The following is a 24,921-nucleotide window of genomic DNA, read 5'->3' as shown; positions in this document are numbered from 1 at the left end:
TCAAATTCTAAAACACCCATAAAAAAGTTCTGTGATCTTAGGAAATACTCAGAAGTACTTGGAAAGAAAGAAAATAGGGGGAATAAAACCACCAAAAGATATGTTGAAGGTATAACACAGAAATCAGTGATGGGAACGTGGGGGACATGGAGAACACTTGAGTCTTCTAAAATTGGACAGGGGTGCTAGGGTGGCTCAGTTGGTTAAGCACCTAATCTTGGCTCAGGTCATGATCTTGCGGTTTGTGGGTTCCAGCCCCAAGTCCCGCTCTGTGCTGACAGCTCAGAGCCTGGAGCCTGCTTCAGATTCTGTGTCTCCCTCTCTCTCTGCTCCTCCTCCACTCCTGCTCTGTGTTTGTCTCTCAAAAACGAATAAAAATGTTTAAAAAATTAAAAAAAATAATAAAATTGGACAGATAGAACCTTCTCTTTATGTTCACAACTTTATTTATTTATTTTTAGAGTTTATTTACCTGTTTTGGGCCGTCTGGGTGGCTCAGTTGGTTAAGCATCCCACTTCAGCTCAGGTCATGATCTGGCAGTTCGTGGGTTCAAGCCCTGCATCGGGCTCTGTGCCAACAGCTCAGAGCCTGGAGCCTGCTTCACATTCTGTGTCTCCCTCTCTCTCTGCCCCTCCCCTTCTTGTTCTCTGTCTCTCTCTTAAAAAAGTAAACAAACATTAAAAAAATTTATGAAAATGTAAAAAAAAAAATTAAAAAAAATAAAAGGGGGGCCGTCTGGGTGGCTCAGTCGGTTGAGCATCTGACTTCAACTCAGGTCATGATCTCACAGTCTGTGGGTTCAAGCCCTGCATCAGGCTCTGTGCTGACAGCCCACAGCCTGGAGCCTGCTGATCCTGTGTCTCCTTCTCTCTCTGCCTCTCCCCCATTCTCACTTTGTCTCACTCTGTCTCTCAAAAATAAATAAATGTAAAAAAAAAATTTAAAAAAATTTATGAAAAGTTTATTTATCTTTTTTAGTAATTCTACACCCAGTGTGGGGCTTGAACTCACACCCAAGATCAAGAGTCGCATGCTCTTCTGACTGAAATAGCAAGGCACGCTTGTGTTTACAACTTTAACTACAATTTAAGAACTAGTCACAAATTGTTTTTTCTTTTAAAACTGTTTACTAGAGGTGCCTGGCTAGTTCAATTAGTAGAGCATGTGACTCTTGACCTTGGGGTCATGAGTTCATGTCCCACATTTGGGACAGAGCTTACTTAAAAAAATAAAGTAAAACTATTTATTGGATTAAAAGAATAAGTTAATGCATACACTGGTTATAACAAGTAAGACAATTTGGGACACCTGGGTGGCTCAGTTGGTTGAGCAACTGATTCTTGGTTTTGGCTCAGGTCATGATCTTGAAGTTCATGAATTCCAGCCCTGTGTAGGGCTCTGTATTGACAGTGCAGAGCCTGCTTGGGATTGTCTCTTTCTCCCTGTTTCTCTGCCCTCCCCTGCTTGTGCATGCACTCTCTCTCTCTCTCTCAAAATAACTAAATCAAGTTAAAAAAAAATGAGTAAGATAATTCAAAGATCTACACATATTAAAAAAGATAACTCCCTCCCACCCAAGTCTTCCTCTTTCAGCCCTCTGAGGCATCCAATGTGATCAGCCTATTGTAATTCCTTCCACCCCTTTCTCTATATTCATGTAAACATATATAAATGGTCAAAAATAAACTAAAAGGATCATACCACTCTTTATCACTCTATAATTTGCATTTTTGACTTTAACAATATATCTGGACATCCCTCTGGGTCAATACAAATAGTTCTAACTCATTTTCATCATCGAATGATATTCCATAGTATGGAGGCAGGACAACTGATTCATAGATCCCATTGTCTATGGACGATCAGCTTGTTCCCAGTTTGTTTGTGTTTGTTTCACACCACAAACAATATGATAAGCATCTGTCTTAGGTTCCTGTGGTTACTTTAACAAATTATCACAAACTGGGGGACTTAAAACAGAAAGTTATTCTCTCATAATTCCTAAGTCTACAAGGCTGAAATAAAGGAATTGGCAGGGTTGTTTCCTTCTAGACACTCTGAAGGAGAATTTGTTCTATGCCCCTCTTCCAGCTTCTGGTAGCTGCCAGTGATCCTTGGCATTCTTTGGCTTGTAGATGCATCATTCCCATCTCTGCCTCATTTTTTTTTTCTCCCTGCCTCATCGTTCACATCACCTTTGTCTCTGTGTCTCTGTATCTCAAATCTCCTTCGGCCTTTCCCTTACAAGGACACTTGTCATTGGATATAGGGCCCATCCTAATTCTAACATGATCTCATTTCAAGATCCTTAACTTAATTACATGTGTAAAGATCCTTTTTTCCAAATAAGGCTATGTTCACAGGTTTTGGGTGGATATATCTGTAGAAGGGTCAACATTCAACCCACTGCAGCATTCTTGTGTATATCCTTATGGATATTTTCTTTAGCTTTTCCATAGGGCAGAGTTAATGTATTTTTTGGTCAATTGGCAAGTGTGTGTATTTTAAAGGTTAATAAATATTCCCAGGTTACTTCTAGAAAGTTTGCAGCTGTTATACTTCTATCAGAGGTGTACCAGGGCTCCTTTCCCCAGGTATCATTGACTGCTTTTGTTAATGTTTGCCAGTCTAATGAGGGAAAATGGATTATTGTTTTAATGTTTTTCCATAACTATTAGTGAAATAAGCATCTTTTTAATGGACCACTCGGATTTTCTCTTCCATTAATTGCCTGCTTGTATACCTTGCCTATATTTTTATAACATTGATCCAGCTGGCTTTAAAAAAAATCCATTTATAGGGGCATGTGGCTGGCTCATTTGGTAGAGTATGTGACTGCTGCTTTCTGGGTTGTGAGTTCAAGCCCCATCTTGGGCAGGAGAGCTTACTTAAAAAAAATCCATTTTTAGAAACTCTTATGTTTCTGATACATAGAGATATGTATGTTAGAGATACAATGTGTTTCCCATTTTTTAAAAAGTTATTGTTTTAAGTTTATTTATTTTGAAAGCAAGGGCAGGGGGTGGGGTGCAGAGTGAGAGAGAAGGAGAGAGAGAATCCCAAACAGGCTCTGTACTGTCAGCAAAGAGCTGGATGCAGGGCTCAACATAACAAACTGTGAGATCATGACCTGAGCTGAAACCAAGAGATAGACATTTATTTTTTTATTTTTTATTTATTTATTTATTTTTATTTTTTAATATATGAAATTTACTGTCAAATTGGTTTCCATACAACACCCAGTGCTCATCCCAAAAGCTGCCCTCCTCAATACCCATCACCCACCCTGCCCTCCCTCCCACCCCCCATCAACCCTCAGTTTGTTCTCAGTTTTTTTTTTTTTTAATTTTTTTTTTCAACGTTTTTTATTTATTTTTGGGACAGAGAGAGACAGAGCATGAACGGGGGAGGGGCAGAGAGAGAGAGGGAGACACAGAATCGGAAACAGGCTCCAGGCTCCGAGCCATCAGCCCAGAGCCTGACGCGGGGCTCGAACTCACGGACCGCGAGATAGTGACCTGGCTGAAGTCGGACGCTTAACCGACTGCGCCACCCAGGCGCCCCTGTTCTCAGTTTTTAACAGTCTCTTATGCTTTGGCTCTCTCCCACTCTAACCTCTTTTTTTTTTTTTTTTCCTTCTCCTCCCCCATGGGTTTCTGTTACGTTTCTCAGGATCCACATAAGAGTGAAACCATATGGTATCTGTCTTTCTCTGTATGGCTTATTTCACTTAGCATCACACTCTCCAGTTCCATCCACGTTGCTACAAAAGGCCATATTTCATTTTTTCTCATTGCCACTTAGTATTCCATTGTGTATATAAACCACAATTTCTTTATCCATTCATCAATTGATGGACATTTAGGCTCTTTCCATAATTTGGCTATTGTTGAGAGTGCTGCTATAAACATTGGGGTACAAGTGCCCCTATGCATCAGTACTCCTCTATCCCTTGGATAAATTCCTAGCAGTGCTATTGCTGGGTCATAGGGTAGGTCTATTTTTAATTTTCTGAGGAACCTCCACACTGCTTTCCAGAGCGGCTGCACCAATTTGCATTCCCACCAACAGTGCAAGAGGGTTCCTGTTTCTCCACATCCTCTCCAGCATCTATAGTCTCCTGATTTGTTCATTTTGGCCACTCTGACTGGCGTGAGGTGGTATCTGAGTGTGGTTTTGATTTGTATTTCCCTGATAAGGAGCGACGTTGAACATCTTTTCATGTGCCTGTTGGCCATCCGGATGTCTTCTTTAGAGAAGTGTCTATTCATGTTTTCTGCCCATTTCTTCACTGGGTTATTTGTTTTTCGGGTGTGGAGTTTGATGAGCTAAGAGATAGACATTTAACCAACTGAGCCATCAAGGTGCCCCTGTCTGCCATACATTTTGTTGTTTTATTCCATTTTTCTTTAATTTGTCTTGTCATTGTGATGTCATGCAAAACTTTCACAATATTTATGTAGACAATTTTTTTCTTTAATGATTTTGGGCTTCCTGTCTGGCTTAAAATTTCCCCCTCATGAAATAAATGTCATATCACTATTCTTTAAAAAATTCCCTCTAAGTGTTTGTTTCACATATATATACATATATATGTAAAATATTTATTTAAGTAATCTCTACCCCCAAAGTGGGGCTCTAACTCATGACCCCCAGATCAAGAGTTGCATGCTCTTCCAGCTGAACCAGCCAGGCGCCCCTGTTTTGTATATTTTTATATCTTTAATTCTTCTGGAATTTATTTTTGAATGTGGTATGGTTCTAGCTTTGATGTATTATAAATATTCAATTAAACTAGGATAATTTATCAAACTACTGTTTTACCACTGGCCTGTTTGCCATCTTTGCTTTATAGTAGGTTCTACTTCTAGATTCCATCCTCGGTTACTCAAATATTTGCTTGAGCTATTATAGCAGCAAAAGTTAAAATAACTCTACGATATAGTAGCTTTACAATAAGTTAAGATTTTAGCTTTTCAGTAAGTGAAATTGAAGTGTGCCTCTAAGAAAGTCTATAAAATTTCCTGGTAGAGGTCCAAAGATAACAGGAGATAAGGTATGCAAAGGGGGCTGTGTAAACTATAAGGCACTACATACAAATGTTAGCTGTTACTGTCGCAAAAATGAACACACAAAAAAAATAATCTTGGGCTTGGAAGGCTGTACTTCTGCTTTTATGACCATTAATATAGCAGGACTTGAAGAACCAGCTGTGAAGCAGCCAATCTAGCAACTCCATCTCCAGAAGTGGAGTGACAGAAGAAGGGGGAAAAGCGATGGGCTGCGCCCAGTCAACGAGGAGTCAGTTCAAAGTTCCAGAACGGAATTCGGGAGAGGCACTGGGAAGCGAAGGCCAACAAGGAAATCTAGAACAGAGGGTGTCTCGGGAGGGGGCTACGAAAGCCGGGGCAGGTGGCGGTTCTCTGCTGAAGGCGGCCTGTTGGAGATCTCCAATCCCACTGTCTTCCAGAAGCCACAAAGAGGAGCCGAAACGGCGAGCAGTAGCGTCCCAGGAGGGCAGGGAGCCCGAGAGAACTAGGCAGCAGCACCGCCTCTCCCTCTGCCCTGCCGGGCCAGTCCCGCAGGTCTGGCGGCGGCCGCTGCGGGGCCGGGGATTGGTCCGAGCAGCGCGCGGGGCGGGGCGAAGGCTGCTGGAAGGCCTGCCGGGGAGGTGGGCGCGCGCGCGGGCACGGCGGCGGCGCGCGCGTGCTCCGTCGGTCGGTGCGGCGGCGGCGGCGGCAGAGCGGGCCATGGCTGTGGGTGGCGGGCCAGTGTAACGCCGCGCGGGGCAGGCGGGAGGCGACCGGGAGAGGCAGGGATGGGGGTGCCTCAGCGGGACTGTCGCGGTGGCCTGGGCTGCTGACCGCGTAACCGGAGGTAGGAGTCTGCGGCGGCGGAACACCGGGCAGGTGAGAGCAGCGGCGCGGGACCCGGATGCGGCGCAGCCGAGTGGCGGCGCGGTAGCGGCGGCGGGTGAGGTGCCCCCGCGCGGGCGGGCGGCGCGCTTTAGCCCGCCACAGCCTGCGGCGCCGGCGAGTTGTGTACCCGCGGCGCGCTTCCTGCCGTCGCGGAGGACACCCGCCCGCCGGCCTGCGGGGGCGCTTCGCTCCACTGCGGCCCTCCCGGGGCTCTCTTAGGTGAGCGGCGCTTCCTGGCCACCGGGCGGCCGAGACGCGACCGGTAGCCCCCGGCCGCTGGCGCTTTTGGTGGCGTTCCTGAAGGGCCCTCTCTGGAGAGGCGGCGCCCTCGCCCTGCCTCTCCTCCGCCTTTGCGGACGTCCCCGCGGCTTCTCCACCCTCAGGTGCCTTTTTGTGTAGAAGTGCATTTTAGGGGCGGGGATCCTGGGCTGTTGGGGTACGGTCGTGTTTTCAAATTCCACCGCCTCCACTGACCAGCCCTGGGACCTTGGGCCCAAGTGTCCCGATTTGTTAATGGGAATAGTAATACGTACTTCACAGGGTTGTTTTGAGGATAGGACTGGATGATGTGCATGACCGATCAGCCAGCGCTCGGTAAGTGGTAAGCTATTAGGAGCAACCCTGGTGCAGCATCTTTTCTCGTTAGCCATTGCTGATTCCAGGCTGCGGGTGTACGTTTGGGGGCACATTTATTTACAGACTGCTCTGGTGTTGCAGTAACCTCCACTGAAATTGCCTAATATTGGAGACTTTTCTCTTACAGTGGCCAAAATAGAATCCTCTGTTTCCCATACTAGAATCTTGTAGTCTCTTTCTTGCTAAGGCTTACTTGGGCTACCTGTCTCAGGTGCTGAGTGGCAATTGTTGAAATAAGACCGAAAGAATTTTAGGATTCGCTTAGGATAGAAAATGGTGGGACACAAACTGGAAGTGCTTTGCAGTTTAAATAATCTTAAGTCACACTTAACTGTCACTTGTTACAGAGTATAAACACACGAGGAATATGGAAACAGACTCATTTTTCTGCGTTGCTACATCCGAAGGGAGTGACAAGTGCTTTTGTAAACATCATTGTGGGTAGTGTTAGTGTCTGGTGAAGTCATCATAATTAAATTAGATGAGTACTTACTTTGAAGCACTGAGTGAATGTTTGGAAATGTGATTCCTAATAAAATCATCTCCGAGTCAGTATTCTCAGCAGTTCATTAATCATTTGGGGATTTTTATGCAACGCTGTAAGGTTTTTATGGTAAAAGCAGAACTGTTTAAGTCATGATAATGTAGCATAAGACAGTGGTCAGGATAAAGATCTTAGTTTCAGAAGGCAAGTGTAGAAACAAGTAATAATCATAAGCTTTAAAAATGAAAATTGTATTCACTAAAGCAAAAATGACTAAGAACAAAAAAACTTTGTTTTACACCCCTGATTCATACTCTGATGAGGATCTTTGACCTTTAGGGTGTTTTTTAGAAGTGTAGAAAATTGAGTTGTCTTTTAATTTATTGCCATTTTGCATCTCTTGACTGTTTTCTACTTTGTAAAGAGACTCATCCACAGAGACTTTGATTCAACTTATTTTTGAATGTGAACAAAATACACAGAAAAAAAATTAAAATTAGACCTTGTAATCTAAGATACGTTCTTCCTAAATTGTGATTTTTCCTCTTGCCTCACTTTAGATTGGTGAACCTGACAGTAGAAGCACTACTATGCTAGCTGCTGAAAAGGCTAGGGGTCAGAAGTCCCATCTTGCTTCGTTCTAGGCCTGGACTTGGGTCCCTAATAGCTGGGGCTTTGGGGATGTCACTCAGTCTTTTTGGTTTTGCCTTAGTCTTTTTATTTATAGAGTTTGAGTGGGTGTGTGTCACAAGGTTTGGGAGGGTGGTGATGGACTAGTGAATCACATTATATAGAAGAACCTTCCAGGATACTGCACTTTTATGGTTTCCTTCTCTTCACTCCCTTTCTCTCTTTTGTTGATTTTTCCTTCTCCCTGAATTCAAAACATCCTAATGCCTTAGCACTTCCAAGCCATTCCCTCAACTTAAAAAAAAACTTTTTTTTTTTTTTTTGTTAAAATTTTTTTTCAACGTTTTTTATTTATTTTTGGGACAGAGAGAGACAGAGCATGAACGGGGGAGGGGCAGAGAGAGAGGGAGACACAGAATCAGAAACAGGCTCCAGGCTCCGAGCCATCAGCCCAGAGCCTGACGCGGGGCTCGAACTCACGGACCGCGAGATCGTGACCTGGCTGAAGTCGGACGCTTAACCGACTGCGCCACCCAGGCGCCCCAAAAAAAAACTTTTTTTAAAGTAAGATCTGTGCCCAATACAGGGTTTGAACTCACAACCCCAAGATCAGCAGTCACATGCTCTGCTGCCTAAGCCAGCCCAGTGCCCCTATCCCCTCTACTTTTTTCTTTTCTTAAATTTTTTTTTTTTTGAGTGTAGTTAACACACGGTGTTACATTAATTTCAGGTATGCCACATAGTGATTCAACAAGCGTGTACATTACATAATGCTGTGCTCACCACAAGTGTGGCTACCATCTGTTGCCATACAATACTATTACAATATCACTATGTTCCCTCTACTTTTTTTCTACCTGTGCTCTCTCCAGGTGATCTCATCATGTCCACTGTCCATGTGCTGTTGACGTTCAGATTTTTTAAAAGGTTTATTTATTTTGAGACAGTGAGCAAGAGCGTGGTGAGGGGAGTGGGAGAGACAGAATCCCAAGCAGGCTCCGTGCTATCAGAGCAGAGCCTGATGTGGGGTTCAATCTCACAAACTGTGAGATCGTGATCTGAGCTGAAATCAAGAGTTGGACTCTCAACTGACTAGCCACCCAGGTGCCCGACGCTCAGATTTTTATCTCCAGTCCTGAACTTTAGATTTCTTTTACTGCCTTTGTGGTATCTTCACTCCATTTGCCTTTAGGCATCCAAAACTGAACATGTTCAGAGTGGAGCTCTTGATTTGTTTCTCAGCCTTTTCCTTCCTCAGCACCCCTCTGCCCTCCTTCTCCACCCTTGTTAAGTGAAAAATCTGGTGGTCATTCTTAATTCATCCCTTTGCCTCACTGCGCCTCCATTCCCCACATAATCAGTCCTTCAGCAAACCCTGTCAATTTTACCTCCAAAATACATTTCAGGTATATTTACTTCTTTGTTTTTATTGCCACCAACCCATTTCTTCTTGGGCAGTAGCTTCTTACCTGGTCTCTTGCCTCTGGTCTTGCTTTCCTGTTTCAAATAGTGATCAGAGTGATCTTTACTCACTTTCCTGCTTCAGTGGCTTATTACACTAAGAAGTAAATCCATACTCTTTACTTGCATTATCTGCTATTATCTTGCTTGTTTACTTATTTATTTGTTATGGCTTTTTTCCCCTTCGGCATACTCTAAACTCTCTGAGGGCCAGGATCTTGTCTGTCTTCTATATTGGTATTCTTGGTAACCAGAACAGTGCCTAAAACATTTAATTAATGTTGAATGAATGAATGTGTGAATGAAATAAGTCAGTCTTTTGATTATAAGTTCAACATGTGTTGAACAAACTTATTCTTTTTGGTCCCAGATTTGTGTAAATAAGGAAGTAATCAGAGGGCCTAGAGGTATTCTGTTAGGCATCCTTATTCCTCAGTCTTGGTTAAGGGGTGCTGTACCTCCTGAAGAGGCTAGACATTAAGCCACTAATAACAACAAATGTGATTTTTATTCATTGTGTACTGGTTCATTAGTATTTTTGTAAATAAGGGACCAAACAGGTTTTCCAGGCTTGTGTTGTTCTTTTGAGACATTGAATTTTGGTCTTGACTGGAGGAGATTGGTTCTAGAATGTGGTACTTTCATTTAGTATTGCATACCAAATCCGATAGGGTAGCAGTTGGGATGTTTGCAGAGAGCAGGTGTGTTTATTTCAATTACACTATTTAAAAAAACAAAAACAAAAACGGAGATCCCTGCTCCTCTGTGTGTGTGTGTGTGTGTGTGTGTGTGTGTGTGCATGTGTATGTGTGTATCCATCCTCTCAACCATTTGATTTGGAATCATCATGTCTTGGGGATAAATTCTTACCATTTGGTTTCTTTCTTTCTTTTTTTTCAGGATTTTATTTTTAAAGCATGGGATTCTGTCTCTCTCTCCCTCTCTCTCCCTCTCTCTCTGCCTTTCCCCGACTTGAACTCTCTTATTAAAAAAAAAAAAAATTAAAAAAGAGTGTATAATTCCATTGTCAAAGTAGAAATAGAGAAAAAATATGTTGGAGGAGAAAAGCTTAGATTAGAAGAATAATATTGACTTAACGTTTAGTGAAAGAGAAGAAGAAAAGGAAGATAGGTGAGAATATCATCAGTTTTTTTGGCTGGCGTGAGACAACTTCCCTTATCACTCCTCTTACCTCTCACTGCCCTCCCCAGATTTTGTCACTTGGATTTTTTCCCTCTCCTCACTCTTCATTCCCTGATTGGTATGGGCTTTTTTTCTAAGGAGTACCTGTGAGCCTTCAGTAGTTTAATGTCTGCTGCTGTAATGCTTTGTGAGTCACAAGCTTCTAGTTGAGAGAGAGAAAAATGAAAGGGATTAGATGTGTGGTTGGGTGTGTATAGTGTGTTTGTTCTAGTTGCTCTGATAATGCAGATTGTGTCTCTAATTTAGACCTTTCTTTTTCAATAGACTTGTTTATTATTATTCATTAAATAAAAACTTTTTATATAAATTTCATATAAATATATAATTTTTGTATAATATATGATGTACAGTAAATATATAATACACTTTTAGATAAATATTTTTAAATATTAAAATTAATTATTATTATATTATCCACAATCAGCATGGAGGCAGACATGGGGCTGGATCCCAGGACCCTAGGATCATGACCTGAGCCAAAATCAAGAGTCGGACACTCAACCGACTGAGCCACTCAGGTGCCCCTATTTTTTTAGATGACCAAAGAGATTTTGATAAAAAGACATTTCTAAAAGAGGATGACATTGAATTTAAAAAATTTTATATACAGTAAAACTCTAATTTTTAAAATTAATTAAAAATGTTTTCAGTACAGTTAATGTACAGTGTATTAGTTTTAGGTATACGGTGTAAATGATTCAACAATTGTATTCATTACTTAGTGCTCATTGTGATAAGTATAATCTTTATTGCCTATCACCTAATTTCACCCATCATCCACCCACTGCTCCTCTGGCGACCATCAGTTTGTTCTCTGTAGTTAAGTCTGTTTCTTTGGTTTGTCAAAACTCAATTTTTTTCATATACAGTCCTGGTTTTTTTTTTTTATTATTATTATTAAATGTTTATTTATTTATTTTGAGGGAGAGAGAGTATGAGCCAGGGAGGAGCAGGGAGAGAGGGAGAGAGAGAATCCCAAGCAGGCTCCATGTTGTCAGTGCAGAGCTTAACATGGGGTTCAAATCTCACAAACCCTGAAATCGTGACCTGAGCCAAAATCAAGAGTCAGATGCTTAACCAACTGAGCCATTCAGGCGCTCCCATCCTGAGTTTTAACACATGCATAGATTTTTGTAATCATAGCCACCACTAACAGTATACAGAACAATTCCAACACCTCAAAGAATTCCCTTGTGTTACTCCTTTGTAGTCCTCTCCCTTCTCATTCTGAGCACTTGGATTCATTTTATTTATTTATAAAAATATTTATTCATTTTTGAGAGAGAGAGAGAGAGAGAGACAGAGGGTGAGTTGGGGAGGGGCAGAAAGAGAGGGAAACACAGAATTCAAAGCAGGCTCTGAAGCAGGCTCCAGGCTCTGAGCTGTCAGCATGAAGCCTGACCCAGGTCTCAAACCCATGAACCATGAGATCATGACCTGAGCCAAAGTCAGATGCTTAACTGAGCCACCCAGGCGCCCTTATTTGTGTTTTAAAGAGAAAATTTTTCATGGCTAGAATATGTTAGAACTAGAATGAGTGGATAACTGATCACCCTAATTGTTGGTTTTCTTTTGGAAATATAAATGAGATAATTCCAGTCTTCAACATGCAATAAACTAATTACCCTTGTAGATGAAGGAATGTTTATAAAGGCTTTAAATTAAAAAATTACTGTATAACTTCTGAAAACTGTCAAGTGAGGTGAATCCCATAATGTCAGCTTCTATAAAGGACCATCTAAGAGAATTTGGAGGCTAAGTCTGTGATAATAATGGATTCATCTCTCTGGTAAATCTAGACTTCCCATTTACTGCTCTTGCAGGGTTAGCTAGAGATTAATTTTGCCAAGGATTATGTTATGAAGTCTCAGTTTTTCTTCCTAACTTCTCTCTAGCATTGTCACTTTCTGCTAGCCTATTTTTTCCTAGCACTTAAAGTTGTTTTTAACCATTCAACTTTCCTAGGGATTGAAGGGAGGATATGCTATCTGTGTAACTATGGTGTGTTGCAAATGTAGCTTTCATTTATCTTATATATATTAGTTTCAACCTAAAGCAGTTAATAATGTAGAAACTTCATCATTTCCTTACAAAATTCACAAATCCTTACCCTGAATCCTGGCTTCAGGATCTGTTTTCCCCCACCTCTTTGCCAAGAATGCATACCTCCTCATTTCCTGCAGTATTCAAAGCAGTTCGCTTGAGGTTATCATTGCCCTTTTAACTGGGTGTATTTACTGCTGGACCATCCCCTCTGTTGTGGTATTGCTAGAGCCAGGTCTGCAACTCACAGTCCTCTGGTGCAAGCTAGGAAGAACTGACATGTTTGTTCCTGACTCTAGCCTGTCCTCCCCTGGTGCTGGAATCACTTGGGAGACCACCAGGCAAATGCTTACTTGTCTTCAGGGGAAATGCGATCCTGATTATCCATGCCTTCAGGAGAAGGATTATGTGGATTAAAAGAAATCCATGAGTAATCCAGAAGCTTTATTTAAACTGCAGTTTAACCACATTCCTGATGATAGTTTTTCCTTGCATTTCTAATAACTGTAATATTTACTAATTTCGTATCTATCTCCTACCATATAGAAGTATTGGCAATTGTGAAGTAGGGAAAGGATGGGAGGGGTCAAAGGAATTAGATAATGAACAGGCTTTGCCCTACATAATTTGGTGTTGACTGGGTGGTTTAACCACAGTGCTTACTAGACCTCGAAGACCTGAATTCCATGAATTCCTTACCTGCTGAGCCACTGGAAGAAATTTGAGGTGACTGTCAACAAAAGGGCAAACTCCATTTTGAGACATTTGCTCCTTACTAGTTTAAATGATTGAGCTTTCATGATTTAAATAATGAGTACTTCAGACCATGAGAATTATAAGTTTAATGCAATTTGAAGTTTTCTTTAATGTTTATTTAAAAATTTAAATTTTCAACAATTTTCAGAGGAATTAAACTGAAAAACTGCAGTTTGAAATAGAGATTGTCTCTCTCTCTTTTTTTTTTTTTGGAGTTTATTTTGAGAGAGAGAGAGAGCTCGGGCAAGAGCAGGGGAGGGGCAGAGAGAGAGAGGGAGAAAGAGAATTCCAAGCAGGCTCCCCACAGTCAGTGCGGAGCCCGATACAGGACTTAGAGTCAACAAACCATGAGATCATGACCTGAGCCGAAACTAATAGTGGGATGCTTAACGGACCGAGCCATCCAGGCGCCCCGAGATGCTCAGTTTTTGTAGCCAGACCACTTACTACTACCTCTGACAAGTTACTTACACAGTAATTAATTTTCTATTAAATCGTTGAAATACGGTCAGTTAAAATTGTGTATTTTTTTTTTTTTTTTTTTGGAGCAAAAATGTGTTATTAAAGCATGAGGACAGGGCCCATGGGCAGGTAATAGCTGCCTAAAATTTTGTACTCTTGAACTACCAATTTAGTGTAGGTCTTGTATTTATATACTAATAAAAGCAGTGTTTATAAATCATTACAAATTGCTGCTGTTATGTTATCTGAACAAAAATTATAATTTGTTAGCTAAAACTTACCTCTCCAGTTGTATATTTTAAAAAAGTTAGGTTTCTGATCCTCTTGTAGTTCATAAGCATGACGATTGGGTGTTCATGCTGTTGTGTGATATGTGCCTCCCTTAAACCTTGTTACGACCTTGGCACATTGCCTGTCTGACATAGGGGGAAAAAAAAGGTTCCATATTTATCAGCTAGATATATATATAATATATATCTGTATATATATAATATATATAATATATATATATATGTGTGTGTGTGTATGTGTGTGTGTGTATATATATAATTCCCCTTAATTGAGATTCATTATAGGTAGTTTTTTTGGGGGAGGGGTGTCCTGGGGGACAACCATCTGGGATTCTCTTAATATGTTTATTTTTTGCTAGAGAGCCTAAGGAAACATCCATAGGAGTAGATAGATGATAGTTGGTTTTGACAAGGTGGTGATCAATTGAAATTATTTTGGGGTGTTTTTTTTTTTTGGTGGTTAGGAAACTTTCACATTTTCATTGAAAATCATTGGTTGTCTTAAGTCTTAGTATACTTTACCCACCATTTCATTATTAATATTTTTCCTAAGTAATTGGTATTGTTCTGGGTTTTAGGTCCTGATTCTACCTACAAGAAATGTCTACTGTGTGTGTGTGTATGGTAGCTATGTATGCCATATCAACCAGCAGCAATGATTTCATCCTTAACTTGTGAAGAATTTATGATTTCTTTAATTCTGTATATTGTCACCTATTTCCTTTCTTTTTCTTCCTTTCTTTTCTTTTTTTCTTCTTTCTTTCTTTCTTTCTTTCTTTCTTTCTTTCTTTCTTTCTTTCTTTCTTTCTTTCTTTCTTTCTTTTTAAAGTAATCTCAAGCTCAATGTGAGGCTCGATTTACAACCTGGAAATCATGTGTCACATGCTTCACCAATTGCTCCAGCCAGGTGCCCCTCCTTTTATTTTATATCATTTTTTGTCATTTAAAGTTGTGGCTGTCAATATAGCCCGTTAGAAAAACCGCTCTTTTGCCTCTGAAGGAAGGTTGGCCCAAAGAATGGAAAGAACCTTCTATTTGAATATGTTCAAGTATGTAATACCTTTTGTACCATATGAAATTCAGAAAATAAGGGGAGAAGAAAAAAAAAAGAACTTGCTCTTTGTGCTTACTATATGGGATTAGACTATAATAGTAGTTAACATTTATTGTATGCTTACTTAACATGCCATGTTATGCTTAGTGGCCTTCCTAGATTTTATCTTCATAAACTTGAAATGAAGGTAGTGATGATATCCTTGCTTAAGAGATAAGGAAACTGAAGCTTTGGGGGATGTTAACATGCTAAGCATCACATAGTTGAGGAAAAGTCAGGTTTCAAACTCAGATCTGACTCTAGAATTTACGTATATTTTCTTTCTTTCTTTCTTTCTTTCTTTCTTTCTTTCTTTCTTTCTTTCTTTCTTTCTTCCTTCCTTCCTTCCTTCCTTCCTTCCTTCCTTCCTTCCTTCCTTTCTTTCTTCCTTTCTTCCTTTCTTCCTTTCTTTATTTCTTTTTAAGATTTTATTTTTAAGTACTCTCTACACCCAACATGAAGCTTGAACTTACAACCCTGAGCAAGAGTGTTTTGCTCCACCGGCTGAGCCAGCCAGGTGCCCCTAGAATTTATATTTTTAACTGATTGCATCATACAGTTCTTTATTTTTTAGGTCCTTCAGAGGAAGGTTAAAAGATACTATATAAGTTTAAAGTGTTGTGTTTTTTTTAGTATAATAATCACCACCTTTGTCTTACACTACCTGTGTAGTATTTGGAAACAGGATGCAATTTTCTGTTCATTGAACCTTTAACCTTTTTTTTTAATTGAAGTATTAGTTTCAGGTGTGTGTGTGTGTGTGTGTGTGTGTGTGTGTATCCAACAATTTAATACATTACTCATTGCTCACCATGATAAGTATAGTCTCCATCTGTCACCAAGCAATGTTATTACAGTATTATTGATTGTATTCCATATGCTGCATTTTTCACCTCCTTGATTTATTTTATAACTAGAAGTTTGTGTCTTTTAATCCATTTATTTTACTTATCCCCCCACTCACCTCTCAACCATTAACTTTCTTTTTCTAACTACTCTTAAATAACTTGATATAGATATAGCCTAGTTTTATTGTACGAGTTATGAGTTAAAAAATTGGGGCTCCTGGATAGCTCAGTTGGTTAAGCGTCAGACTCTTGATTTCAGCTCAGGTCATGATTGAGCCCTGTGTTGGACTCCCCAGCTGGCAGTGCAGAATCTGCCTGGGATTCTCTCCCTGTTTCTCTGCTCCTCTCCTATTCTTGCTCTCTTGTTTATCTCTCTGAAAATAAATAAATAAACGTTAAAAAAAAAAACAAATTATTTGATGTAGTATGCCTTTGTTTTGAATGTATAAAAAGCTTTGCTTTTGCCTTGGCTTTATAGTTAGAAAGTATGTGGTTTTAGGGGTGCTTAGATGGCTCATTGGGTTGAGCATTGACTCTTGGTTTTGGCTCAGGTCTTGATCCCAAGGTTGTGGGTTCCAGCCCTGCATTGTGCTCCGTGCTGAGCATGGAGCCTGTGTAAGATATTCTTTCTCTCTCTTTTGCCCTCTCCCCGACTTTTCCCCCTCCTCATGATCTCTTTCTCTTAAAAAAAAAAGAGAAAAAAAAAGAAACCTGTGGTTTTATGCTTTGTTATATATATGTAGCTAACAAAAATGCTTAATGTATGATCTGGTATTATTAGATGTTCTAGTAAGTGGGTGTAGATCATCTTTACAGAATTTTCAAATACGAAAACTCTGAAGTATTTTTTCCTCTCCTTCCTAGGTAATTTGTTGGGTGCTATATTGAAACATCTTGCTAAACTTGATCCTAAAGTGTTGGGAATAGAGGAAGGTAGACATAAATTTACTTTTGTTTCATGAATTTACTTTTGAATAAATGAACCAATAGATTACAGTTATTAATCCTTTAATTAAAAAAATGAATAGATAAGCATTACATTTGTGCTGTTTGGCCTCCCCCCTCCCCCACATTCACATGAGAAAAGAATGTGAGCATGAACATTATATCTATCATTAATAGTATTCAGACATATAGAAGGCGATGCTCAGTTTGTGAGTTGGTGCCCCTCTTGTTGGCATGGAGCCCACTTTGGATGCTCTGTCCCCCACCTCTCCCTCCCCCACTCAGTTGCGTGTTCTGTCTCAAAAAGGAGTAAACATTTGTTAAAAAAAGTTTAAAATTCTACTGCCACATGGATGTAATACAATTTAATAACAAAAGTATTCAACAAAAGCTTAATTAGATAAGATTAAACTTACTTTGCTGTTATGAATAACCTTATAGTGAACATCTTTGAACTGAATCTTTAGATACAATCATTATTTCTTAGGTATGACACATGAAGACTTGGAATTGCGTTTGAATATCACATTTCCTCTTTTTATTTTATTTTATTATTTTTTAATTTCCTTTTTTTAAATTATATAAATTGCAGAGGCTGGAATTATATAGGGAAAGGGAAACTAATGTATATTGCATCGTGAATGGTAGATAGTCCTAATCTACACAGTGTGCATAGCTCTTTAGCGATCTGCATAGAAGTATTCTAAAATCAATCATTTTCCTTTCATCTATTTCTGTACTCAGTGGACTTGTTCGGTTTTTATTCGGTGTCTCAGCCATTAGGTGTGTATGAAAAAGTTCTTTACTTTTTTCTATATAAACATTTTATCTGTTCTCATTTAATTTTGTTATTTATTTTTTTAAAGATGTCATTTTTTAATGTAATCTCTACACTCAGTGTGGGGCTTGAACTCATGACTCCTAGATCAAGTGTTGCATGCTCTTCCAACTGAGCCAGCCAGGTCCCCCTCTAAATTTATTTAATTTTAATTAAGTACAATTTGACATACTATATTAGTTTCGTGTGTACAACATAGTAATTTAACAATTATATACATTATGAAATGCTCACCAAGATAAGTGTAGTTACCATATAACACTGTACAGAGTTATTACAATATTAATTTTAACTCCAGTGTGGTTATCATACAGTATCGTACTAGCTCCAGGTATAGAGCTATTACAGTATTAATGACTGTATTCCCTATGCTGTGCTTTTCATCCTGTGACTTTTTTTTTTTATAACTGGAGGTTTGTATCAACTTCCTTAACCTATTTTGCCAATCCCCTTTACCTATCTCACCTATCCCCCAACCTCTACCCTCTGGCAATCCCTAGTTCTGTGTATTTATGAGGAGTCTGTTGCTCTTTCTTTTGTTGTTGTTTTGTTTTTTACACTTCACATATAAATGAAACCATACGGTATTTGTCTTCCTCTGACTTATTTCACTTAACATAACAACCTCTAGGTCAATCCATATTGTCATGAATGGCAAAATTTCATTCTTTTTAATGGTTGAGTAATCTTCCATTTTGTATATACACTATATCTTTATCCATTCATCTATATCAGTGGGCATTTAGGTTGCTTCCATACCTTTGCTATTATAAATAATGCTGTAGTAAACATGGGGTGCATATAGCAGTTTTGTTTTCTTTGGGTAAATACTCAGAAGTGGAATTACTGGATTGTATGGTATTTTTATTTTTAGTCTTTGGAGGACCCTCCATAGTGTTTTCCGCAGTGGCTGTACTAATTTACATTCCCACTGACAGTGCACGAGGGTTCCCTTTTCTTCACATCCTTACCAACACTTACTATTTTTTATGTTTTTGATAGTAGCCATTCTGATTAGTGAGATTGTGGTTTTGATTTGCATTTCCAGATGATTAGTGATGTTGAGCATCTTTTCATAATGTCTATTGGCTGTCTGTATGTCTTTGGAAGCATGTCTATTCAGGTTCTCTGCCCAATTTTTAGAAAATTTTATTTATTAACTGAACATTTAAGATTTTATTTATTTTTATTTTTTTAAGACTTATTTTTTATTTTTGACAGAGAGATAGAGTGTGAGTGGGGGAGGGGCAGAGAGACAGGGAGACACAGAATCTGAAGCAGGCTTCAGGCTCTGAGCTGTCAGCAAAGAGCCTGATGTGGGGCTCGAACTCATTAGCCTCAAGATCATGACCTAAGCTGAAGTTGGACACTTAACCAACTGAGCTACCCAGGCGCCCCAAGATTTAAGTAATCTCTACACCTAAAAAGTGGAACTTGAACTCACAACCCCAAGATTAAGAGTCACATGCTCTACCAATTGAGTCAGCCAACTACCTCTCTCTGCCCATTCTTTAATCAGATTGTTTTTTGGTGTTGAGTTGTAAAAGTTCTTTATATATACATATTTTTAAATTTTTAGTTTTCAGAAAATTTTTTTTTTAAAAAAAAATTTTTTTTTTCAACGTTTTTTATTTATTTTTGGGACAGAGAGAGACAGAGCATGAACGGGGGAGGGGCAGAGAGAGAGGGAGACACAGAATCGGAAACAGGCTCCAGGCTCCGAGCCGTCAGCCCAGAGCCTGACGCGGGGCTCGAACTCACGGACCGCGAGATCGTGACCTGGCTGAAGTCGGACGCTTAACCGACTGCGCCACCCAGGCGCCCCCAGAAAATTTTTTAAGTAAGCTCTACACCCAACGTGGGGCTTGAACTCATGACCCAAGATCAAGAGTCACATGCTTCACTGACTGAGCCAGTCAGGAGCCCCATGTTCTTTATATATTTTGGCTATTAACCCCTTATCAGATATATCATTTGCAGGTATCTTCTCCCATTCTTTAGGTTGCCCTTTTTGTTTTGTTGATGGTTTCTTTTGCTGTGCAAAAGCTTTTTAGTTTGATGTAGTCCCAGTGGTTTATTTTTGCTTTTGTTTTCCTTGCCTGGGGAGACAGATCCAGAAAAATATTGCCAAGGTTGATGTCCAAGAGATTACTATTTAAGTTTAGTTTTATGGTTTCAGGTCACACATTTAGCTCCTTAATCCATTTTGAGTTTATTTTTTGTGTAAGGTGTAAGAAAGTGGTTTGGTTTCATTCTTTTGCATGTAGCTGTCCACTTTTCCCAGCACCATTCATTGAAGAGACTGTCTTTTCCCCATTGTATATTTTGCCTTCTTTGATGTAGATTAATTAATTGAGCAGGTAAGTGTGGGTTTATTTCTGGCTTTCTGTTTTATTCCATTGATGTATATATGTCTGTTTTTGTGCCAGTACCATGCTGTTTTGATTACTGTAACTTTGTAGTATAGCTTGAAAACTGGGATTGTGATACCTCCAGCTTTGTTCTTTGTCAAGATTGTCTTTGCTATTTGGGTTTTTGTTTTACTTTATAAATGTTAGGATTATTTGCTAGAGTTCTTCAAAAAGTACTATTGGTATTTTGATAGGGATTGTGTTGAATCTGTAGAGTGCTGTGGGTAGTATGGACATTTTAACAATATTTTTCCAGTCTTTGAGCAGGTGTATCTTTCCATTTATTTGTGTCAACTTTGAATTTTTTTCTCAGTGTCTTATAGTTTTTAGAATACAGTTCTTTCACCTCTTTGGTTAAATTTATTCCTATTTATTTATTTAAATTCCAGTTGGTTAACTTAATAGTGTAGTATTGGTTTCAGGAGTAGAATTTAGTGATTCTTATTCCTAGTTATTTTATTCTTTTTGATGCACTTGTAAATGGGATTGTTTCCTGAGTTTTCCTTCTATTTCGTTGGTAGTGTATAGAAATGCAGCAGATTTTTATATCTTGATTTGTGTCTTGCAACTTCACTGAATTTATCAGTTCTAATAGTTTTTTTTGGTGAAGTCTTTAGGGTTTTCTAAATATCCTATCATGTAATCTGCAAATAATGACAGTTTTACTTCTTCCTTCCCAATTTGGATGCCTTTTATTTCTTTTTTCTTGTCTGATTGCGGTTACTAGAACTTCATTCAGTACAATGTTGATTAAAAGTGGCGAGGGGTGCCTAGGTGGCTCAGTCAGTTAGGTGTCTGACTCTTGGTTTTGGCTCAGATCATGATCTCATGGTTCATGGGGTTGAGCCCCATGTTGGGTTCTACATTGACAGCATGGAGTCAGCTTGGGATTCTCTCCCTCTGTCTCCTTCCCTCTTTCCCTCTCTCACCCTCTCCCTCCCTCTCCCTCCCTCTCTCTTTCTCTCCTTCCCTCTCTCTCTTACTTTCTCCCACTTGAGTACATGCCTGTGTGTGTGCACACACCCTGGCTGAAAATAAACATTTTTTTGTACAGTGGTGAGAGTTTTTCTCAATTTTTTTTGACAATAGGTTTATTGATTATACATATATATGTGTGCATGTGTGTATGTGTGTATATGTAATTGCATACCATACAGTTCATCCATTGAAAGTGTATAATTCAGTAGTTTTTAGTATATTCCAATACATACAAAAATCAATTTTAGAACATTTTTTATCAGTGTGAGAAGAAATCTTTTAGCTATCATTGTTCAATCCCATCCATGCCCCATCTCTAAGCAATGGCTAATCTACTTTATCTCTGTGGATTTGCCTATTACGTAGTCTTCTGTGATTGGCTTCTTGTACTTGGCATAATATTTTTAAGGTTCATCCATACTGTAACATATATCAGTACTTTCTTTTTGCTGAATAATTCTAATTTCTTTTTAAATTTCATTAATAAATGTGATTTGCTAAGTATTATGGTTGTTAATCAGGAGATTATTCATGCCCTAGGTTTTCTTTCTGTATATCATCTGCTTGTTAACATTTTGCTACATATTCATTAAACTGTAAAAGTATTGTTAGAGAGAGGGAAATGATGTAAATTTTAAAGTGAGTTTAGTGGTACCTGGGTGGCTCAGTTAGTTAAACGTCTGACTCTTGATTTTGGCTCAGGTCATGATCTCACAGTTTGTGAGACAGAGTTCTGTGTCAGACTCTGCTCTGACAGTGTGGCGCCTGCTTGGGATTCTCTCTCCCTCTCTCTCTTTGCCCCTCCCTCACTGACATGTGCGTATGTGCATGTGCTCTTTCTCTCTCTCTCTCAAAATAAATAAACAAACATACATTAAAAAAAAAAAAGTTACCTATTAATGTCCTTGGCAAGAATTTTAAAAGGGGCTTGAAACTATGGGATAAATGAAGCAAAATTTGGAAATTACACCTAGATTTTACTTTTCATGTTTTTTCTCAGTCCCCTGTTGTGTCTTATATTCCTTTGAGCTAATACTGTGTATACTATCTACACTTGAACCTAAATTAAGGACAAAGGTAATTAGCTGTAGAATTGGAGTGTTGGAGAAGAGATAGTGTCATATTCAGAGCACTTCTATCCTGAAACCCAGTCCAGACTAGTTTCCCACAGAGTTTCACAGAACACCTTGAGTTGCTTTACTGTAATCTCAGGTATTTTGCCGTGTGTGTATTTTGAAGAATGGTTTCTTAGTTAACCTATGAGGCTTAAACAGACATTTAACTCTCATGTGTTGTCTTTTAGAAAGAGGTTCGTTCCTGAAGTGTTTTGTTTTTTGTCTCCAATTGGCTTCTTTTTTTGGATTGTTTAGATTGGATTTGGATTGTTTTCAGTTTTGGGCTGTTATAAATAAAGCAAGTATGAACATTTATTTTTTTGTGTGAACAAAATATTTCCCTTTTCTGTGATAAATGCCAAAGAGTGCATTTACTGAGTTGTCGGGTAATTACATGTTTAGTCTTAATAAGAAACTGCCATAGTCCCTTTTATCATACGAGGAGTAACACAGAATCCTTATATAAACAGATGCTAGTTGCAGTATATAAACAAATCCTAGCTGAGCTGCTGTTCTGGTTGAAGTAAGCTTGGAGTTACACCTGCTTGATCACCACCCAGTGACTGTGCCAGCCGTGTGTGCACTCTTCTTCCAGCCTGGAACTTTATCCAAGGCTGTATAGTTGAAGTGACATTAAAAAATTAAAAAAAAAAAAAGGTGGGGGGTGGGGAGTGCCTGGCCGGATCAGTCAGAAGAACACGTGACTCTTGATCTCGAGGTCCTGAGTTCCAGCCCCACACTGGGTATAGAGATCACTTAAATAAAAATTTGGGGGGTGGGGAAAGACTTAGGAGTGATTTTAGGCTTATTACTGGCAGAGCTGTTATTGGCACTCAGGTTTCTTGATTCTGAGTTTTTTGTTGTTTTTATAAATCAGGATTATACTTTCATATGTACATTTTGAATGGTCAAATAGTCACAACTATTTGAATGGTCAAATAGTCCCCACAAAGTTTGTGATGAAAAACATAGTATTATGCTGCTCCGTTCTCTTCTAATATAATTATACCAGGGTATTTGGTATTTGTGTGTGTCCACATATATGTAAATGTATTTTTTAAAGTTTATTTACTTTTGCGCATGAGGGCATGTGAGCGAGCAGGGGAGGGGCAGAGAGAGAGGGAGAAAGAGAATACCAAGTAGGCTCCACGTGCTGACTGTGTGGATCCCATTGCCGGGCTCGAACTCACAAGAACCATGAGCTCAAGACCTGAGCCAAAATCAAGAGCCCGATGCTTAACGAACTGAGCCATTCAGGTGCCCCTAGCATATGTATTATTTTGTACTAAATTATATTCTTTTTATTTCTCCTTTATTTTTTTATTTAAAATTTTTTTTTAACGTTTTATTTATTTTTGAGACAGGGAGAGACAGAGCATGAACAGGGGAGGGTCAGAGAGAGAGAGACACAGAATCTGAAACAGGCTCCAGGCTCTGAGCCGTCAGCACAGAGCCCGATGCGGGGCTCGAACTCAAGGACCGCGAGATCATGACCTGAGCTGAAGTCGGTCGCTTAACCGACTGAGCCACCCAGGCGCCCCTATTTCTCCTTTATAAGACCGTATGCTATGTTAAAAGATATATATGTAATTACTTAAAATTATGTTTCCTTTGTATTATCTATAAATTTTATTGCAGTGTGGTATGAGGATGTTATGAAATATTTGTTATTTTACAAAAGGGAGCATTGGGTCTGACATGACTGAGCACCCCTAGAATAGATGGGATATGGTGGTGCAGTGCATGGGAAGACTCCAGTGGGAGGGAGGCTGGCATCTTGGAGTAATTGAAAGGAGACTGTATATAACTTTAGAAGAGAGAGTGAGGGGGACAGATGTGTAGGATGAGTCCAACAGGGAGGCAAGGGCCATGTGGGACCTTGTAGGAGGAAGCTTGGAGAGTTGTTTGATTAGAGCAAAAGCTGAGGAGTTTCGAGGTATGAGTGACTCAGTCAAGTGCAATTTATAGCTGAAATGGACTTAAAGATCATATAGCTTAATCATCCTGCTTTACAAATAAGAAAATGGAAATTGAGGGAATTTTCCCAAGGTGAGACAAATCATGAATGAGCTGGAGCTAGAACTTGACCTTGGTAATTCATTGTTTACACTTGACTGCCAGGCAGAGGGATTGCTTTTTTTTTTTTTTTTTTTAATTAATTTAAAATTTTATTTTTAAGTAATCTCTGCACCCAGTTTGGGACTTGAACTCATAACCGCAAGATTACGAGTCGCATGTTCCCCTGACTGAGCCAGCCAGGTGCTCCCATAGGGATTACGTTTTAGACCGTTGGGAGCATTTCAGATTTCACCAAGAGAATTTCAGGATAGAGATGGCTGGATGGCTGTGTGCAGGCTGGAGGCAATGGGTAATAGGAAGCCACAAAGTCAGGGCCCTTAAGATTTTACCCTCTGATCAAAGTGAATCACTAAATATGAGTTCTGATCTTGACTTATGATGTTATTTAATAGTTTTTTGTGTTAGTGTGCTTGGTTTGTCTTCTAGTAAGTATGCCCGTGACTTTTTACTTCCTATATATTTTGGCTCAAATACTTTGTAAGTTATGAGTTGTACTTGTAAGTTGCCCCAGCATGAGATTTGAATTAAGCCGCCAGCTTACTAGAATCTATTACATTTATTAATATATATACCCCCAAACCGTCCACCCTCACAAAAAGTAGTATAGCATACTCATTGTTCTTTGTGTCTTTTGTTTGTCAGTTACCAATATATTTGATAGTTTTTAGGTATTGAACTGTTTTATTCCTTTCCATGGCTTCTAATTATTTTGTTGTCAATATTTTTCTCT

At 39.3% G+C, this 24,921-nt stretch overlaps 1 protein-coding gene and 1 non-coding gene across 7 annotated transcripts in view; both read left to right on the top strand.

The window, feature by feature from the left end:
- The first annotated feature begins 5,768 nt into the window (after positions 1–5,768).
- The window catches only part of PIK3CB (phosphatidylinositol-4,5-bisphosphate 3-kinase catalytic subunit beta), a 186,012-nt gene continuing 166,859 nt past the window's right edge, over positions 5,769–24,921 (top strand). For 3 of the 6 annotated variants that reach the window (XM_058730016.1, XM_058730015.1, XM_058730011.1), the window contains exon 1: positions 5,769–5,910. The gene's annotated coding sequence lies outside the window, so the exon portion shown is untranslated. The other 3 variants (XM_058730012.1, XM_058730013.1, XM_058730014.1) reach the window with 3 other exon arrangements.
- On the top strand, positions 13,913–14,016 carry LOC131513328 (small nucleolar RNA U13). Its single transcript, XR_009262545.1, has one exon. It is a non-coding gene; the product is annotated as a small nucleolar RNA U13 (small nucleolar RNA).

This window comes from Neofelis nebulosa, chromosome 5 (assembly GCF_028018385.1).
Source record: "Neofelis nebulosa isolate mNeoNeb1 chromosome 5, mNeoNeb1.pri, whole genome shotgun sequence".
Classification (NCBI taxonomy): Eukaryota; Metazoa; Chordata; class Mammalia; order Carnivora; family Felidae; genus Neofelis; species Neofelis nebulosa.
The sequence above is the reverse complement of the archived record's forward strand: the minus strand, read 5'-3'. Positions and strand labels throughout refer to the sequence as shown.